Raw genomic sequence first — 18,380 nt, 5'->3', positions numbered from 1 at the left:
AAGGGCGCAGGAAGAGAGAGGACGACGACCTGTGGCTTTCCATATGTTGTTGGGCCACCACCACTCTAGCACCCCTTGATGTTGGCCTTGTTGGCTGGGGCTGATGGGAGTTGTGGGGCACCCCAGATGTTGTTGGCCTGCCTATCTGGACAGCTTGGTTAGAGTGTGGCGCTGATAACACCCAAAGTTGCAGGTTCGATCCCCGTAAGGGACAACTGCATCATATTATTGCATTGCAAGGGGTTGGAGTAGATGGTCCTTAGGGTCCCTTCTAACTCTCATGATTCTGTGAAATCCCATCATCCCCAACCAGCATGTCCAATGGTCGGGCGTAGTGTAGCCTCATCTGGAGGGCCACTGGCCAACTGCCACTGATCTAGGAACAGAGGTACGTTTCTTCCAGGAGGCTGCTAGATGCCGAAATGGCATCTTGGAAGACTTGTACTAACCCTGTGTGGGCTGGAGGGGGTCTCCTTTCTAGGCTTGAGTTGGGTGGTTTGAAAGGGTCTGTGGCAAATGGTGAGACAAAGCAAAATGTTTGAGAGGAGACACTAGATTCTTTGCCTCTCTCACCTGTCATTTGTCGTCTTAGGCATTTGCAAGCCACAACACACCCTTTCTGTGCTGCACCCTACATTAGGGTACTGAAGCCTTTAAATTTGTCTTGTGTGTATGTGCAAGTGAAAAAGAAAAGCAGAGAGATATTTTAGAGTATGTACCATTATTCATGTTCGGGTATTACGGTACATTTATTGCACTTTTACATTTATTGCTGTTTTGAGAACAGAAAGCAACACAACACCCTCCCTGGGTTTCCATTTGTCTTTTTGTTCACTTGTGGTCTGCCTGCTTTTCAGACACCCAGGGTTGAGCTCCTTGGATCTGCTGTAACAGTGGTAGCCTAGGGTGTGTGTCTGAGGAAGAGGCAAATGCCTGGGAAAGCCTTTTTGAAGTTTTCCACTTGCTTCAGCTGACTTGAACAGTTGTTTGTGGGCTATGCTGAAGAAGGCAAAATACTCCTAGCACAGCAGGTGCCAAATGCCTCTGTGTGGCCAACAGCAGCCACAGATCTTCTGGTGACCATGTGACTTGGCTTGCCCAGGATAAAGCAAGAGAGCACTGATTTCTTCCTGCATCGCAGAGAGGTGGCTAGGGCCTCATTTTGTGTTTGTGCAGGAGAGACAGACTGCCCCCACTATGTTCTCTGGTTTGTTTCAGGTATTGGGATCTTCTGAAAGGAAGTAGTAGTCTGTCACTCTATGGCAGGCATTAGAGCCCCAGAGAGCAAGAAATTACCACTGCTTCAGAGTGTCTTCAAAGTTCAGCATGGGGCGTGTATCTTACTCAGGTCTTTGCCACAGGAAACCAAATAATGGATAACCACCAAGGTCACTCAAAGAGCATCATGCAGTGAGACTGCAAAACAACTCTAGTTCAAGGTCTTACAGGCCTATTTCATGCTTTATATAACTTTATATAACACTTGCAATTTCCCTTTAGATTGTCTGCTACATTTGTGTTTCTTTTCTTTATATTTCATTTTTTTTCAAATGTAAGCTGCTTTATTTTTATAGGAAGATGGGTAGAAATGAATAATGCATTAAAATGGATCAGGATGCAGACCTCCTAATGAAGTTGGTGGCAAAGTGCCCATTTCTAAGGAGCAGGATTGTGATACTTGGTATTTCAATGGGGCTTGCTGAGATTTTAGTTTTATAGCCTGTATGTGAAAGATATTTAGTCAGCAAAGTTGAGCAGTTGAACACCAAGGGTCACATGAAAAACATCTAATAAGCTGGACTGGTGCAGCTGAGTGGGATGTTTACGCTCGATCCACATTAGCATGAACTAGGAGGGTGCATGGCCTGCGTAGCTGCTAGAGCAGTTACAACATCCCAGATGAAGCTTATGAGGTTATTATAGGTCCAAAATGACAGCTGTTGAAAGTTATTTTGGGTGGTATAGAAAAATCCCAGAAAGATGTTTTTCAAATGGAACTATAAATTTTGTTCATTTACAGTCCCTCGTGATAATAACCAATGTTGCTGCGTGTTTAAAATTTAGTAGATCTTAGAGCTGGAAAGCTAAAGTTGCAAAACCAGTGAGATGAGAAACTGCCTACCTGTCTCTTCCATTGTTTTCTCAGTCATTACAATGAACTCCTGAAAACTGGTCCCTAACCTTAAAAAAGAAAAGAAGAAAGTCAATACATTATAACAGGGGTCGACAAAGTTTACCTTGCCTGGGCCAGTTCACTCCAGTGGAGATCCCTCCGTGGGCCGTATTGCGCCCGTGTTTGAGTATATGCACCCGTGATATCCAGCGTCTGCGCAGACGCAATTTCCAGCGCCATGGAAGCGAGTCCCTGTGCCGGTTTAGTGCAGTGCGTGGGGACTCGCTGAGCAGGTGTTCTTGGTTCGGGGGTGGCTCGTGGGCAGGTTAAACTACCCCCGTGGGCTTGTGGCCCATGGGCCTTAGGTTGCCTACCCCTGCATTATAATCTGCATAAAACAGGCCCCCCCAGACCATTTTGGGCAAGCCACCTGCCAATACAATGGACCTCACATTTATGATATCAGATGTAAAGCAAGTAAAAATCTGGCCTTGCTGAACTGGAGTTTGCAGTCACCATTGCTCAGCTGATTGTTGGGTTTTACTAGGCCCATTTCAAAGCCTTTTGCCAAGACTCCTGCAGGCGGCAAGAGAAGTTCACCTGACATTGTGATATCAGGCAATTAACAGGTGGGTACCTCTGTTCACTTATGAAGCTTGGCTTGTGAGGGCTGGGGAAAATAATTATCTGGCCTGCTGGCCAGATCTGATTCTCCGCCCTAGCCTAAAGTGTCAGATGTAGCTCATAAGCTTTCTACATTGCCTGTTATAGCTGTGGCGCATGACTAGGCCAAACCCTAGGATGGTTGTGGTCTTTTTCACACGTTGTGTAGAGATAACAGCTATGGATGACGTGGCTCTGTGTCACTAGACTATTTGGTTGTCCAAGCACAGTGCCATTTGCTTGACCTGGAAATACTTTGAGCTATAAGGCTGAGCAATTTTAGTGTAGGAAACGTAAAATCTTACCAGTGTACTATAATCCTGTGTACTTCAAAGTAGACATGCTTAGGATTGCTCTGTATTTCTTTTGTCATATGAAATGACCACTATTTGCATAATTTCAAAAGTGGCTGATCTAACAATACATGGAAGTTAACTGTTGTCAAAAGACAGTTTCACATTTAGAGTTTCCCGTTCTTTTACTGAAAGGTCAATAACAGTGGGGAGGCGCAGGGGAGAATTTAGATAGTGGCCATGGCAATGGGGAAGGACTGCCAGATGATGTTTACCATTTTCCAGGTGAAAATTGAGCTCCCTTCCCCCACAAGCTATGTGCTCAGTAAGCAAAGTAGACCATTCTACAGATGATGGTTTTCACCCTGTGGGCAAACAGCTCTGAGGAACCATATTTAATTGGGGGAAATGGTATGTAGGAAGAAAGAGTTTAACCTCCTTCCCCAGTGCCAAGAATTATTCTGGGCTACTGTTAGTGCTTTAAAGCGCATGCACACACAGAGAGAAAATCCTATTTGTGTATCTCTTACATCACATCTTGTTTGGCCCTCATGCGTTCAGTCACATCTGAGTAGCCAATATATACTAGGAATATTTTTCATAACACGGAATGTGGCTACTAACAGTTCTAATGGTCAGGTCTAAAGTGGGTATTACTTCAGCTGCTTATCTTCAATTTGTATTGCTGTTTCTGCCAGTTCTGCTATCAAGGGTAGGTGATCAAGTGCCAATCCGATCCGTGGATATCAGCAGTGCTCCCTCGTCCTTTTGATGCCGTTTCAGCGTTTCTGAAGAGTTCATGCCAGCTGAGCTATTTCTGCTGACTTCTGCAGAGCAGCTGAATCGAGTACAGTTTTCTGTCTGTGACTGGGATTCAGACAGGACTGGTGGCAAGGAAAATAACTTGCAAAAGGTACAAGTGTTGACCCGGGACGTACGGCAGAAAAGTTTCCGTGGAAGAATTTGGCAGTGGAAAAGTTTACACTTCTAGGAATTTTCCACTACTATATATTTCTGTGGAAAATATTCCATTTTTAAGTAATGCATTTTGTGATAAGCTAGTTAGTACAGTGTGTGGCTGGTATTTTGTTGAATCTAAAATTGTTTAAATGCCCTGGGATTCTTTCAAATGAAAGGTGGTTTAGAAGTGAAATAAACAAATGAAGTCAAAGTTATAAGTAACTTTACTTCAGATAACTAGCACTAGGAAGCACATATATTTATGTGCCCCAGTTCTTGAGGAATGCTAAAATTAGTATGTTAACAGCTCTCAATTCCTCTTAAAATATAAGCAATGCAAGGGAAGCAACAAGCTGTTGAACTGTATTTTAAAATATCTACAAGTATTTCCAATAAAAATATCTAAATATTTGAATTTCTTTGAATATAATATTTAAACCATACTAAGTGTGCTTTATTTACAGCACCCTCTCCAATAGCATGTCAGTTCCCTCTTACTTGCCTTTTCTCTCTACACTTAAAAACCCTGAAATGTTGTAGTCTTTCCTCATAGGGAGGTTCTAGCTCCATAAACATTTGGCTGGAACTTTTCCCAGCTCTGCAATAACCTTTCTGAGGTGCCATATATTTCTAAAATGACATTCTGTTCCCACAACATTCATTATGATATTGGCAGTTTTATTTTCAATCCCTTTTCCAATGATCCCTGACCTGGAATGTAGCTTTTTCACAGCTGCTGCCGGCTAGTTTGCCATGACTCCCAATTTCGGATGCTAGCCGTTCAAACATCATAAATATAAAGCTAAGAGTTTTCGCCCCAGTGTGTTGACACTTGCTGACATTAGGTCATCTTTGCCATTTTGATGTCAGAGCCCAGTTTGGAGAGAGTCCTTTGTAGCTCCGTGCAATCCTTTGTTTTAACCACCCTGAACAATTTGGCATTAGGAAGCTTGCCCACTTCACTGATCACCTCTAGCTCTAGATAACTTATGGACAAGTTTTAAAAGCTCAGATTCACTGAACCATTGAGCACCTCACCTCTTACATCCCTACACAGTCAGATGGGTGGCATATAAATAATAAATTGTTGTGAGAATTGTCCATTTGTTTTTATTCTCCGCTTTCTGCTCTTTACACATCCATAAGAGGACCTGTCCTCTTATCCCATGACTACTAAGCTTACTTATGAGTCTTTGATGAGGGGCTTAATAAAAAACTTGTTTGGAAGTCTTAGACTGCAATCCTCACCATGCCTACTCAGAAGTAAGACCCATTGAATTCATTGGGGATCATTCCCAGGTAGGTTTGGTTCAGATTGCAGTTTATAGTACACAGGGTTGACTGGATCATCTCTAAATGCTTGTTGACTCTGAGAACTCTGAAAAGTTAATTAGTGCTGGTTCTTCTGCAAGATTCATTCTTTTTTATGTTTAGTAATTCTATTTTTAATACCAGTTAAGCTAACTGGCCTATAATTTCATGGATCTCTCTTACAGAATTGGTGTTGCAGTGAATACTTTTTAGTCCTTTGCTATAGAAGCTGATCTTTAAAGAACAAAAATGGTCTCTTGACACATCTGATAGTTCAGGCAACAATGTCTTCTGTTGTGAAGATGGATGCAGATAATTCATTCAGCTTTTCTGCAAACTCCTTCCCCTCTTTTAGCAAACATTTTACTTTTTTGTAGTTGGTGATGCATGAAAAGCTCCCAATAATACCAATGGGAGGTGTGTGTGTTTTTTTAAGCTACTCCTGTTTGTGACACCGGGGAGAGACTTATTCAGGACCACAGTAGGGGTTGAATGTTTGAACATCTCTCTCCATATGCTGTGGGTCCAATCTGGATCAAGGCCCTGTGCTTGATTTCAATTTTTTAGAATTCTGACACCGATTCAAGTGACACAGTTAAAAGGAATGTGTGGTTAAGCTCTAGAACATGCTTGTTTCTATTCATATTATCATGTCTAGAATTAAGAGTATCGTGTACAGCATTATTGCCATTTGGATGGCCACCTGTCATGGCTGCTCTAGCTGAGATTCCTGCATTGCAGGGGGTTGGACTAAATGACCTTTGGGATACCTTCCAACTCTACAATTCTGTGATTCTGTCTCAGGGATGACTAATCTGTGACCTTCTAATATGTGTTGGGCTTCAACTCCCATCAGCTTTAGCTGGCATGGCCAATATTCAGCGTAATTTCTGCCATGCTTTAGAGACATTCTGAACCTATTCAGCATGCATAAGTAATGACTCTGTGGGTGTACATGGTCATTCCTGGTGCATCCCCTCTGCTGATGAAAATTATGCAAAAGTGACAGTTTTATTGTACTCTTGGCAAATGTGCTGAATCAGCTTCAGTTAGAATGAAGTGTTAAACGTTTCATAACATTGCCAATTCTCTTTCCTAAGGTTTATTATAGTACCTTCAGACAATGTTCCAAAAATATGTTTGAAGTGGGAAGACCAGTGCTAGGGGAGGTTTGCCTGCCAGCAAAGCCTCTTCAGTATTTTTGGCATAGTGGAAGATAAGATAAACTTTATGCAGGACAAATGAGTGTTTAGACTCCATTTGACACTTTTAATGGTTTGGAAATACTTTCCCTAACTTTGCCAATATGCATTGAGCAAGTCATCTTTTTTTAGCTTGTGCAACAGCCTGGTCTAAAACTTGCCATTTTGTCTGCATAATTTGGACTTGCTCTCCTCTTGCACATCAACACCCACTTGCCACTGGTATTGCATTTCCCCTTAATTATGCACCATCAATTGAGGAATAAGGTACCCCCCCCCAACAATACCCTGCACAAGAGACAGCAGTCCATGAAAACCAGCAGGAGCAAGGAAGAGTAAAGAAAAGGCGTAGATGCAGATCAGTGCCTCGGATTGTTAGACCAAAGTCTCCCTACAAATTATCAATGCAAGCTATGGGCTTCCTAGAGTATTGACCCTGAATTCCTAGTTAAGGATTCCAAATCTGTTCAAAGGGCCATGTGCTAATTTTTTGTATTGGTTGTACAAAATATTTTTTTTGGGGGGGCACTGTCAATAGACCTTCATTATGTATTGCCTGAATCTGCACACTGATAGGAAAAGGGAACCTACCAACAGGGAATGAACAAATTATTCTCCCATTCCTAGGAATGGTTATGTGGGCAGTACAGGATTTTTGTTTTGTTCTGTATGAGGCCACTGGAGTTTCAGCAAACTATCAAAACTCTTTGTTTTCCTCTGCTACTGAGACAGTGTTGTTTTCAGAATACAACAATCTGGCTAGGCCGTAGCTGCTTTCTAGGGTTCATGTATATCTACATTTTCAACTGGTTTTGACAAATGATTTAGCAAAATTGAGCAGAATCCCTCTGAAGAGGGGAGGATGCCTGAAAGCACTTGTGGAAAAAGCAAACAACACTTGCAGGTCTAAAATACGAAATGGGCAGGCCCTGGGATTAATTTGTCTTACGTGGCCCGAGGTGTGAGTGCATGTCCACCTACTATTAATTTGAACTGCACATTTCCTTGTATGTGTCCTGGTAATCCTATTGCATTAAAGGCATAGTTTGATCTGCATATAGGTGCCAGAGCAAGCTTTACTTGCAAGTAGGGCTTCCAAGATTGATACTTGTATTATAGTAAGAACTTTTGGCATTTTCATGCATCCTAGTGAGGAAAGACTGCTGTACAGTGGTACCCCGGGTTACGTATCCCTCTGGATATGTACCGTATTTTTCGCTCTATAATACGCACTCGACCATAACATGCACGTAGTTTTTAGAGGAGGAAAATCCATAGGCATGCCACCCGTAGGCATTCCCTCCATAACACGCACAGACATTTCCCCTTACTTTTTAGGAGGAAAAAAGTGAGTATTATGGTGCAAAAAATATGGTAATCTTCAGGTTGCGAATGTGGCAAATCTGGAAGTGTATACTTCCAGGTTTCGCCATGCGCGCATGCGCAGAAGTGATCTGCACACATGCACAGAAACGCTCACTAGTGTCGTGCATGCGTGCAGAAGGGCGCCTCCGGTTACGGACTTTTCGGGATACATCCAGGCCTCTGGAACAGATCCCGTCTGTAACCAGAGGTGCCACTGTACTGTATTACAGCCTTTTAAAACAAGCCCACAAAAGCTATTGATATGCAGTTTTGTGATTTTAATTTAACTGACCACAGAGGAGGGGAAGCTCCCTTCTCCACAGCCAGCATAGAAACACAGACTGCTGACCTCTTTGTAGGCAAGTACCCAAAAAGATAAAAGAGAGTCTTCTATCAAGCAGATTGATACTACTGATCCATACACTTATCAGCATAGAATTCTGTGCACTATGACGGCCAGGTGAGTTGTTAACCATGAGTTAAAATGCAAATCTGCCATACTGTTCTGGGTGCACAAGCACCAGTGTGGAGTCAGTCAGTGTTGGATTATGACCTGGGAGACCAGGGCCCCAATCCCCACTCAGCCAAGAAGCTTAACGGGTGACCTTGGGCCAGTCACTATCTCTCAGCCCAACTCTCACAGGGTTGTTGTGAATATAGAGTAGAGAGGAAGACAACCATGTACACAACCTTCAACTCCTTGGAGGAAAAGGTGAAATATAAACCTAATAAATAAAAAAACAAAGTGCAGTCACCGAGTACCAAACACATGCTTACTTTATTAGTATAGCACCTTAAAAGCACAGTAAGTAATTCTAATGTGCCTTATGATCTAAAGTACATAAGATAGCTAATTTAGCATCAGGAGGTCAAGTCCATGGATCAGTTGGGAATAAACTCTTAATATCTGTGATGCAATGATATTTGCAGCTCCCAATTTCACAGTACCAGCCTTTTGACCTGGTACAGTTAATGCAAACATGGATTTGTCAAGGCTGTTCTCGTGACAGCTTTCTTTAACCACACTTTTTTTAAAAGCAGTGTTTACTGACGTAGAAATCAACCTCTTATGTCTAGCTTTAATGTCTTTGCAAAAACCTGAGGACTTTGTGGGCTCTTTCACAACTCTGACAAAAGCCAGCCAATACCAATAATGCTATGTGTAAACTTCCTCTTGTCACACCTGTTGCTTAATGTCTGCCCTTCAGTGCAGGTGAAAACCAGGTTTCAACTAAATGGGTTGAATTGCAACTACATGGAGATTTCTGGGTGCTAGGGTGGCGATGGACATCTCCATCGAGCCAGGTGACTCACTCTCAACAAAAGATGCACATATCTGCTTCTGCGCCGCCCCACGAATCATGGACTGGGCATCTTAGTCCTCCATCATCACATGGAAAGTAAGTGCAGGGCTGAGTACAGGTACATTTTACTGTGTTGCCGTCTTTCCACAGGCTATCTAGATGGAATTCACAGGCCACAATTAAGAAACCTCTGCCTTGGTCCATAGTTAATACTTTTTCCATTTCTCCTCCTTGCCTACTGAAACAAGTGAATTGTAAGATCAAGCAAGGTAGTTGAGATCATAGAATCACAGAATTGTAGTGTCGGAAGGGATTCTGAGGGTCATTTTTAGTCCAATCCCCTGGCGAATAGACATTCCGTTGTGGCGACTGTAACCTAGGTTTCAGCTTCCATTTCATCCCTAGCTTATATAGCTACGTGTTTCTAACACTTTATACAGTATTCTGAAATGAATCGCTTCGTAAAAGTGCAGTTCAGAGGAAGTTACTAACTGCAGACTCATGACAGCTGGTGAAACAAAACTAGCTTTTAGTAGTTGTGATTAGTATCTCATGACTGCCTTGCTCGATTTCATGCAACAGCCTTACTGTATGTTAAAATCCATTCTGTTTCAAAATATAAATGGGGCAATCTAGAAAACATAGGCTTTCCTGTCAGAAGGATTTAATTCTAGTGGTCTGTGCCAGAGTGTATCTCTTGGATCGAGAAATGACATTGTTCACATGGAAGTGCTTTATCTGAAACATGAGTGCATGTGGCTAATTTGTGACACCTTGGTCTTTCCATGGTGCAGAGGAGAGCCACTGTGGTTTAACCATAAAGTAGATTATGACTTTCAGATGGACAGGGTTCAAATCCACACTTGGCCATGGAGCTCACTGAGTGGCCTTGGGTCAGTTACTATCTCTCAGACGTAACCTACCTCCCATGGTGGTTGTAAGTATAAAATGGGCAGCGGGAGAACCTTGAGCTACTTGGAGGAAAAGGCACTCTGCATATGTAATAAATAAATAAAATACCAACAGTTGAATAGACTCTTGACATTGTAATAATTGACAGTCTTATTGATCTTTGGGTGTTAAAAGCCATACTGAGTCTAGAGAATGAAGAATAACATTAAAGGGCATTATTTCACCTAGTGCAGAAGGTATTCTCCCCGCCCTCCAAAGAAATCCAGGGCCACATTTTCTCAAAGGGATCCATTTGTTTGCTTTTGGAGCAGGGCAAGAGCCACTCCTCTCTGTTTCTCATCTGTCACTAGGGCTGTCAGAAGGCCTTGCTTCCCATTCTGCCCTGCATTCATTACATACAGCGGTGTTTCCATTCTGCTGCAGTTTGTCTCCCACCAGAAACTCAAGTTGTCTCACTGCCTGTTGCGGCAAAATTATTGTCTTTATGTTATCCCATCTTACTCATTTCTGTGCAAAGAAAACACAAGTATCATTTGCAGACTGGAGGCAGCTGTTGGCTGCTGTGGGAAGTAGGATCCCCCCAAAAAGCTTGTATATCATGCGAAAGGCTGGGCTGGATGAATCCCAAGCCGGAATTAAGATCGCCGGAAGAAATATCAACAACCTCAGATATGCAGATGACACAACCTTGATGGCAGAAAGTGAGGAAGAATTAAAGAACCTTTTAATGAGGGTGAAAGAGGAGAGCGCAAAATATGGTCTGAAGCTCAACATCAAAAAACGGAAGATCATGGCCACTGGTCCCATCACCTCCTGGCAAATAGAAGGGGAAGAAATGGAGGCAGTGAGAGATTTTACTTTCTTGGGCTCCATGATCACTGCAGATGGTGACATCGGTCACGAAATTAAAAGACGCCTGCTCCTTGGGAGAAAGGCGATGGCAAACCTAGACAGCATCTTAAAAAGCAGAGACATCACCTTACCAACAAAGGTCCGTATAGTTAAAGCCATGGTTTTCCCAGTAGTGATGTATGGAAGTGAGAGCTGGACCATCAAGAAGGCTGCTCGCCGAAGAATTGATGCTTTTGAATTATGGTGCTGGAGGAGACTCTTTAGAGTTTCACGGACTGCAAGAAGATCAAACCTATCCATTCTTAAGGAAATCAGCCCTGAGTGCTCACTGGAAGGACAGATCGTGAAGCTGAGGCTCCAATACTTTGGCCACCTCATGAGAAGAGAAGACTCCCTGGAAAAGACCCTGATGTTGGGAAAGATGGAGGGCACAAGGAGAAGGGGACGACAGAGAATGAGATGGTTGGATGGTGTTCTTGAAGCTACCAGCATGAGTTTGATCAAACTGCGGGAGGCAGTGGAGGACAGAAGTGCCTGGCGTTCTCTGGTCCATGGGGTCACGAAGAGTCGGACACGACTAAACGACTAAACAACAACAATGGAAAGCTTGTATAGCTAACGCTTCATTAAGTTAAATTTGTTTTGCCATATCCATGTCCTTGTAAACTAGCAGACAAAACTAGTGTGGAAAACAAGGATTGAAAAGACACAAGCCTTAGAAATCTGAGTAGCTTTGTATATATGTTTGTTTTGGTGCATGATTTCTTGTATGCAGTTTTCCATGTAAATATTCATCCAACCCCCCCCCCCCCAAAAAAAAAGTATACAGACGCAACAGAATGTCAGTAGGGGGAGCTCTCTTACTTTATTTATATGGCTGTATGGTATTCTGTATAAAAATGCAGAATGTGTTGAATGCTTACACTCAAGTGTTTTAAGTTTGTAGAAAATTATGTTTGTGCAATTTCTGTGTAATTGGATGTTTGCTAAAGACATCTTAATAAATATTGGTGATTGTTTATGTGGTCTTGAATAAACAATAGAAACGTCAATATAGCAAGTCATTTGCTGGGTAAAATTGCTTTAAAAGCTTGCATATTTTAGAAAGGCACTAGATTCTTAAGACTAGTTCTAGAGTTCCTCTGGTAGAGGTGAGATGGAAACTTGGCAGCTGTGTGCTTTATTGAAGGGGAAACCATGAACTTTTGTGATATCTCCAGATATCACCTTGCAATTCTTTCTTCCTGAAAAACTAGCTGTCTGGGCAACTTGTGGATACTTCTCAGCTTCTGAACTGAAAGATCAGCCAAGAAAGCTACGAGGTGTGGTTGTGCAACCCTTGTTTGCAGTTAAAAAAAAAACTGTCTGATAGCCCCACCCCATGGAACTGGCTTTTGCGTTCAGGTGGACAAATATTTGCACAATTGCGCCTAACTTACCTGTGCAAGAGCGTGGGTGGAAGTGGCATCTGCATAGCATGCCATGTTTAGGAGATGGTAGAAGATTTCTCTTTGATTATTGACATATGGGCCAATTACATGTTCTGCATGCACACATTTAACTGCACCCTGATAGGGCATTTCCTCCCTGATTTTGGCTACCAACGAGATTGTACATATTGAGTCATCCTTACGTTGACCTTCCGTCCCTCAGATAACAGGGCAATATAAATAACTACCATTATACAGCACTATTTTGTTGTATAGAGTCTCCATTTTTGGAAACTGAAACCATATGCTGTGGGTGAAAACAGGATCCAGTCACTCTAGTCTTACTTGGGAGGGGGAGCAAAGTGAAAGAAGCATTAACTTGCTCACAATTGTTCAGAATCTTTTAGTGCTTTCCCATGGTAGAACTGCTGCATAACATTATATAGTCTAAGGGTAACTGGTATTTAGTGGCATCTTCCAGTATTCAGGAAATATTGCTTCTTCACAGTTATGCAATGGGCACAAAATATTTAGGATGCTGGAGTCTTGCAAAAGCTTATAGACAACCAAATGGCAGCATACTCTCCAGCCCAAACCGGAATCGCTCCTCTTTTCAAAACTCAGAAATACAAAATGGATGTACATGCATGCAGCTAACTCTGTATTTGTCTTGCTTAGATTGAGCTGACTAAGGGTGGAAAAGTAGTCTAGGAAACGGGGTATTGAGGTTCGGTTTATAATCACCCCCAAATTTACAGTGTTTTACAATATTTCTGCACCATTCCATAACCAGAGTTCTCTTTCTAGCTTATAGAAATGTTACTGTTCTGTCTTAAGTACTGTATAAATATTTAGCCATATATACTGAATTTGTGTAACGACATTCTTAAAATGTGCTTTTAAATTGCCAAGTACGTACTGTATTCTGTTTTCTGAAATTTCTGTTACGCAACACTTCAAAAAACACCCATTAAAGTTTATAAATTTGTAAATGGATAGATACATTAAAAATAAAACATAGACAACTGAGAATAAATCACTGAAACAGCTGCAGGCATTCATAGGTTGTACAGGAAAATCTTCAAACCTTTGAAACGTTTCTCACAACCTTCTATCACTATTTGAAAACAGTGTTGGAAAACATATTAAATTGATTTTGATATCGGCGCTATTGACTTTTTTCCTGGTCTTGAAAGGCTGGTTGTAGTTGCACCCTAAGCAGGTTTTCATGCTTTGTCTTGCTGGATTCTCCATGGTGGGATATGCTGCAGCCTTCTGCACATCCTTGGAACTGAAGTAGACCGAGATTGCCCTGGCAGTTGTGCAATTCCGAAATTTAGAGGGAAAGAGAGGTGATTGTTTATTTGCTGTATTGGTTGGGAGTTCCTCAGCTGTGCCATGACCCAGTGTTGCAGGGCTACGATTCTGTTCACAGAGGCACAGCATAAGACTGGGAATGTGGAAAGGATTTTGGGTGACTGATGTTTTTGGCTTGGTTGTCAAAAGTATACCTTGTTTTCTAAAAGGAGTCCTTTCAAACGATGATGACCGTCACAGCTGGAGCTTTATTCCTCAGTTGCTATATTCAAAACTTCTGTGCTGTTTCTTCACTCTAACTAAAGCCCTGGTCCAGCTCCATAATAATGTTTCATTTTCGACCTGAGGTTACCAGACTCTTCGCGTTTTTTACAGGTTCCTCGGAGTGAAATCTGCAGAGAAATAAATGGGTTTGAATGCCATTCCTAGGGCTGTAGTTAAGCACACAAAATAGGAAATGTTCCTTCAAATCTTTAATGAAAGCAAGGGATGCCAAGATCATGTCTTTCATAATCTAGTTTTATTTCTTTACTTGAAACACTTAAAACGTTAAAATCAATTCCTTTTCTCAAATAATACAGTCTCCAAGCTACTTGAAAACGACATTTCAGAATCAAACTTTATAGCCCTTTGTAGAAGATAATCCTCTACTAGATAAAATCCTCTTAAATATATATATATATTTATCTGAACACTCCCCCCCCCCACAATAGTATGGAGTGTCCCAGCCTCTCTCCTTTCTATTCCATTTCAGCCTCTAAAACAAATTGGAACAGAAACGTCAGAGCTATAAGATGCAGTTTATGTAAGAATGATGCTTCTAGTTTCGTGGCTGGCTGCCAGATGGACACAGAGGCCAGCTTTGTGATGTATAAGCTAAAACAAGTTTATAATGCTACCTGCTTTTAAAAATAGCAGTCAATTCAAAGGCAAGAATCTGCTTTTAAACACATTAACAGTTCCCATAGCACAACCTCCACAATCGCTGGCTGTTCCTGTTCATATACACCTTGACTTGATCCAGGATGTTGACTTATTCTAGTTATCCTTTTGGCCATCCTGTCTCCCCCCACAAGACATAGAGGACTTTTGGAAGAAGGAAGATCTCACATTCCACTGAGTGTGGAGTCACTGTGCCTCTGCTGCTGTCTCAGATGTTTGTAAGTTCTAGTGGGGAGAGTATAATCTGAGCAAGCCCCTAGGTATAACTGTCTGGCAACAGCAGAATATCAGGAAAAGCTAGTCTTTTGAGCACTTAGAGGAAGACGATGCAAACCTGAATTTCTAGTGCTGTAAAATGAGCACCTTCCCCTTCTTGCTTTTGAGAAGCAGTTGAATCCTGAGCTGAATTGGGCTGCTTAAGAAAGATTCAGGGCTCTTTTGATGGGAAGCAGTTGTCCTCTGAGTTGTCCTGAGGAAGATGCTGTTGCTCCCAAAGCCTCTGGCCTGCTTCACAACTGTCACTGTTTAAAATTGCTGCATTTCTCAAATTTAGCATCTAGGCATTGGCGGTGGGGGGCGAGGTAGTATTGTGACCAATGGATCTAGCTTTCTGCCAGGAAATACCTTTACTAGGGCTCTGCTTTTTACTACTAGTCCCGATCCTTTTGGAAGGGATGTACCATAAGTGTGAACTGAGCATAAAATAAAAACTTCAACCTGCTTTTAAAACTCTCTCCTGGAATTTTGCAGATGACTTTCCTGGGGACCCTTGATGTTTCCATCTGCATATAAATTGCCCAAAGACTAATCCAGACAAAGCCTTGGATTTACTGAGATGGACTTTGGTTTTGAAGATGAAGTGGATTGTGTATGAGGTGACTTTCTCAAGCGCCAAAGTGGGATCCATACTGAAACTTGTACAGTATTTGATATATGGTAGTTGCTAGTATGCCCAAAAGCAGCAGTGAAGGCTTTCTTTAGTTTGGAATATAACTCTGAAAATGTTGCTACTTGTGATTGCAGACCTCCTTTGCATTCATTTTTCTGCAGGTCTTCGCAGGTTATGACAATAACATTGAGGGATTATACTGAAAGCTACACTGTAGTAGGTTACATTGAGATGTTTCCACACTTGCGGGTTGCTCTCATTCATCATTTAGCTACACACTTGGTGGGAAATTGGGGATACTACCCCCTGATGTTGGGAAAGATTGAGGGCACAAGGAGAAGGGGATGACAGAGGATGAGATGGTTGGACAGTCTTCTTGAAGCTACCAGCATGAGTTTGACCAAACTGCAGGAGGCAGTGGAAGACAGGAGTGCCTGGTATGCTCTGGTCCATGGGGTCACGAAGAGTCAGACACGACTAAACAACTCAACAACAACAACAGCAGCAGCAGCAACAACAACAACAACAACAACACCACTGCCACCAAAGCCAACATGGTAAGATGGACCAGGAAGTTGTAACCTGCTATATTAAGGACTGTTCTAACCTTTCCTGTTTTGATATGGAGGTGTGTACGGTGTGAATATGTACTAAAGCCAGAAGAAGAAGAAGAGCACAACAACCCTCTGATGGAATGGTAACAATGCCAGCCTGTCACTCCCGGGATTAGAGCAGTTTCCTGGAGTTGCATCGTGCGCTCTGTCTCTGTCTGTCTTAGGACCTCTCTCACACAGACTTCTTTGTAATTATCTGCAAGACCTCTAAGACGGGCTTTTCCAGCTCTCTGCACTGTTTCATGTGAGAGGATTCTGGATCAGCCTTGCCACATGGATGCACTGGTGCAAGCTGATGCCTTCTTATTAGAGTCCCTGCTCTCCTTCAGCTGCCTAATTAACTGCTGACGGTTGCTAATTCAAGCGATGGTTTAGCAACTTAGTGGAAGGAAGACTAGGCTCTTCAGAAGGAAGGAGCATGGCCGTGTGCTTCAATGCCACTCAAGAAGAGGTGTTATGCTGCGTCCCCCAAATTAATTCATTTTAGTAGCATTCCTCTGTAGCCATGTCCTCGGAAGGGGTGTATGAATTTTCCACAAATAGCTGTGACAGACTGCCTTTGCAGTGCAATATGTTTTTGTGTCTGTGTGTATCTATTTAGGTGGCTGCTTGCTGGTTTTCCCAGGACTGCTCCTGAGGGATGATTAGAAAAGAAACCGTGCCTCAGCAGATAATATTGCAATCCAATTACTGCAACCAGCGTTGAAGACACTTGATAATGCTTGGCTGAGCCTGAACAAGCCAATTTACGTTGCAGCGCATTCAGGTTAATTCCATTATAATTGGCTCAAGTGCCTTGCCCACAAGCAATATACTCTGTTGTCTCATCAACACCTCTGTAATAAAATTAAAGCTTCTGGCCCACAGTTAACAAGGAATTCAACTGCGGTAGGTATTTACAGGCTTGTGAACAAGTGCACTGTGGGGTTGTGCTCCAGAACTTCTCTGCACCTCCTCAACAGACATATACTGGCTCCAAACTCTTTGGAGAAAGGAAAGCACAGTTGAATGTTGAGGGTGGAACTGAACATGAAGTGCCTTCTGTATTGCCTTGAAATATCCACCCCAGCCTTGAAGGGAGGGTGGTAGTTGCACAAGACGATCAGCATTTGCAGAGGAATTGTACCTACTGTCAATCCTCCCCAGCTCCTTTATGCTCACTATTTTGGAAAATGTTGGGTTGGGAGTACAGACCTTTAAATAGAGCATCCAGAAATGTGGGGTGGTGGCGCCATTTGTAAGCACCAAAAAAGAACCAATTAATGAGCAACATGGTACATCCAGTTTTTGTTGGTGCATGTGGCATAATAATGACCACCAAAGTGTTCAGTGAGATTGAAAGGAACACAAATAACTCATGCTATGTTTTTTGTATTACGTTCCTTAAAAGGTATGAATACTTTGGTACTTTAAAAGTCAGTCTTATTCACTCCCTCACTTCTACAAATTGTCCTGTAACTTTATTACTCTTGCAATAAGACTTTTTAGAGGCTTCTGGGGGCTTTAAATGACCTGCATAACTATCGGGGATCAGTGTGGTAATCCATCTAAAAAGAAGCTCGAACTTTTCCATGGTGGCACCCAGCGTATGGAATTGTCTCCAGTTTGAAACATGGCAAGCACAAACTTTGATGGGCCTGCAGTGCTAATTAAAGATGCATCTGTCCACCTAGGCATTTGCAGGTTAATAATTGAGCTTGGGAGGTATGTTCTGTGGATTGTGATGTACCTTATAAATGTGTTGGTTTATTTGAAAATGTGTTGTATTGTTGTGAACTGTTGTGTACTGCTGATGAAAGGTGAGATAAAAATACGTTCCATAAAACAACTTTTTTTTATCATGGACAGTAATATTTTACAAATAAAGCATGGTGATTTTCTTTAAGCTCTTTTGAGTTCTTAAAACCATGTGTCTGCAACACAGCACTAGCAAGATGCCCACTCAATACTTGAAATGTGGCTCTTGCATAGTTCTTACACCGTGAACTGTCCTAAGATCTTCAGATGAAGGACAATATACAAGTCTCTAACAAATAAATAAAATATAAATAAATAAATAAGCCAGCTTTTTGTGCAAGGGCTTTATTTTGGGGGCAGGGGAAGAGGCCTGTAGTACAATTGAAGAGCCTTGCGTGCAGAAGGTCCCAGATTTAATCATCAGCAATTTCAGATTAGACTGACACAGACACTCTACCTGAAACTGGGGAGAGCTG

The 18,380-nt window shown here is 42.1% G+C and overlaps 1 protein-coding gene across 3 annotated transcripts in view; it reads left to right on the top strand.

Annotated features, from left to right (window-relative positions):
* LOC309538447 (tumor protein D52-like) overlaps positions 1-18,380 on the top strand; it is a 37,109-nt gene that overhangs the window by 965 nt on the left and 17,764 nt on the right. The gene's annotated exons all lie outside the window — the stretch shown is intronic.

This window comes from Podarcis vaucheri (genome assembly GCF_965113315.1).
Source record: "Podarcis vaucheri genome assembly, chromosome: 8".
Taxonomy (NCBI): Eukaryota; Metazoa; Chordata; class Lepidosauria; order Squamata; family Lacertidae; genus Podarcis; species Podarcis vaucheri.
This window is presented reverse-complemented; position numbering and strand designations above follow the sequence as displayed.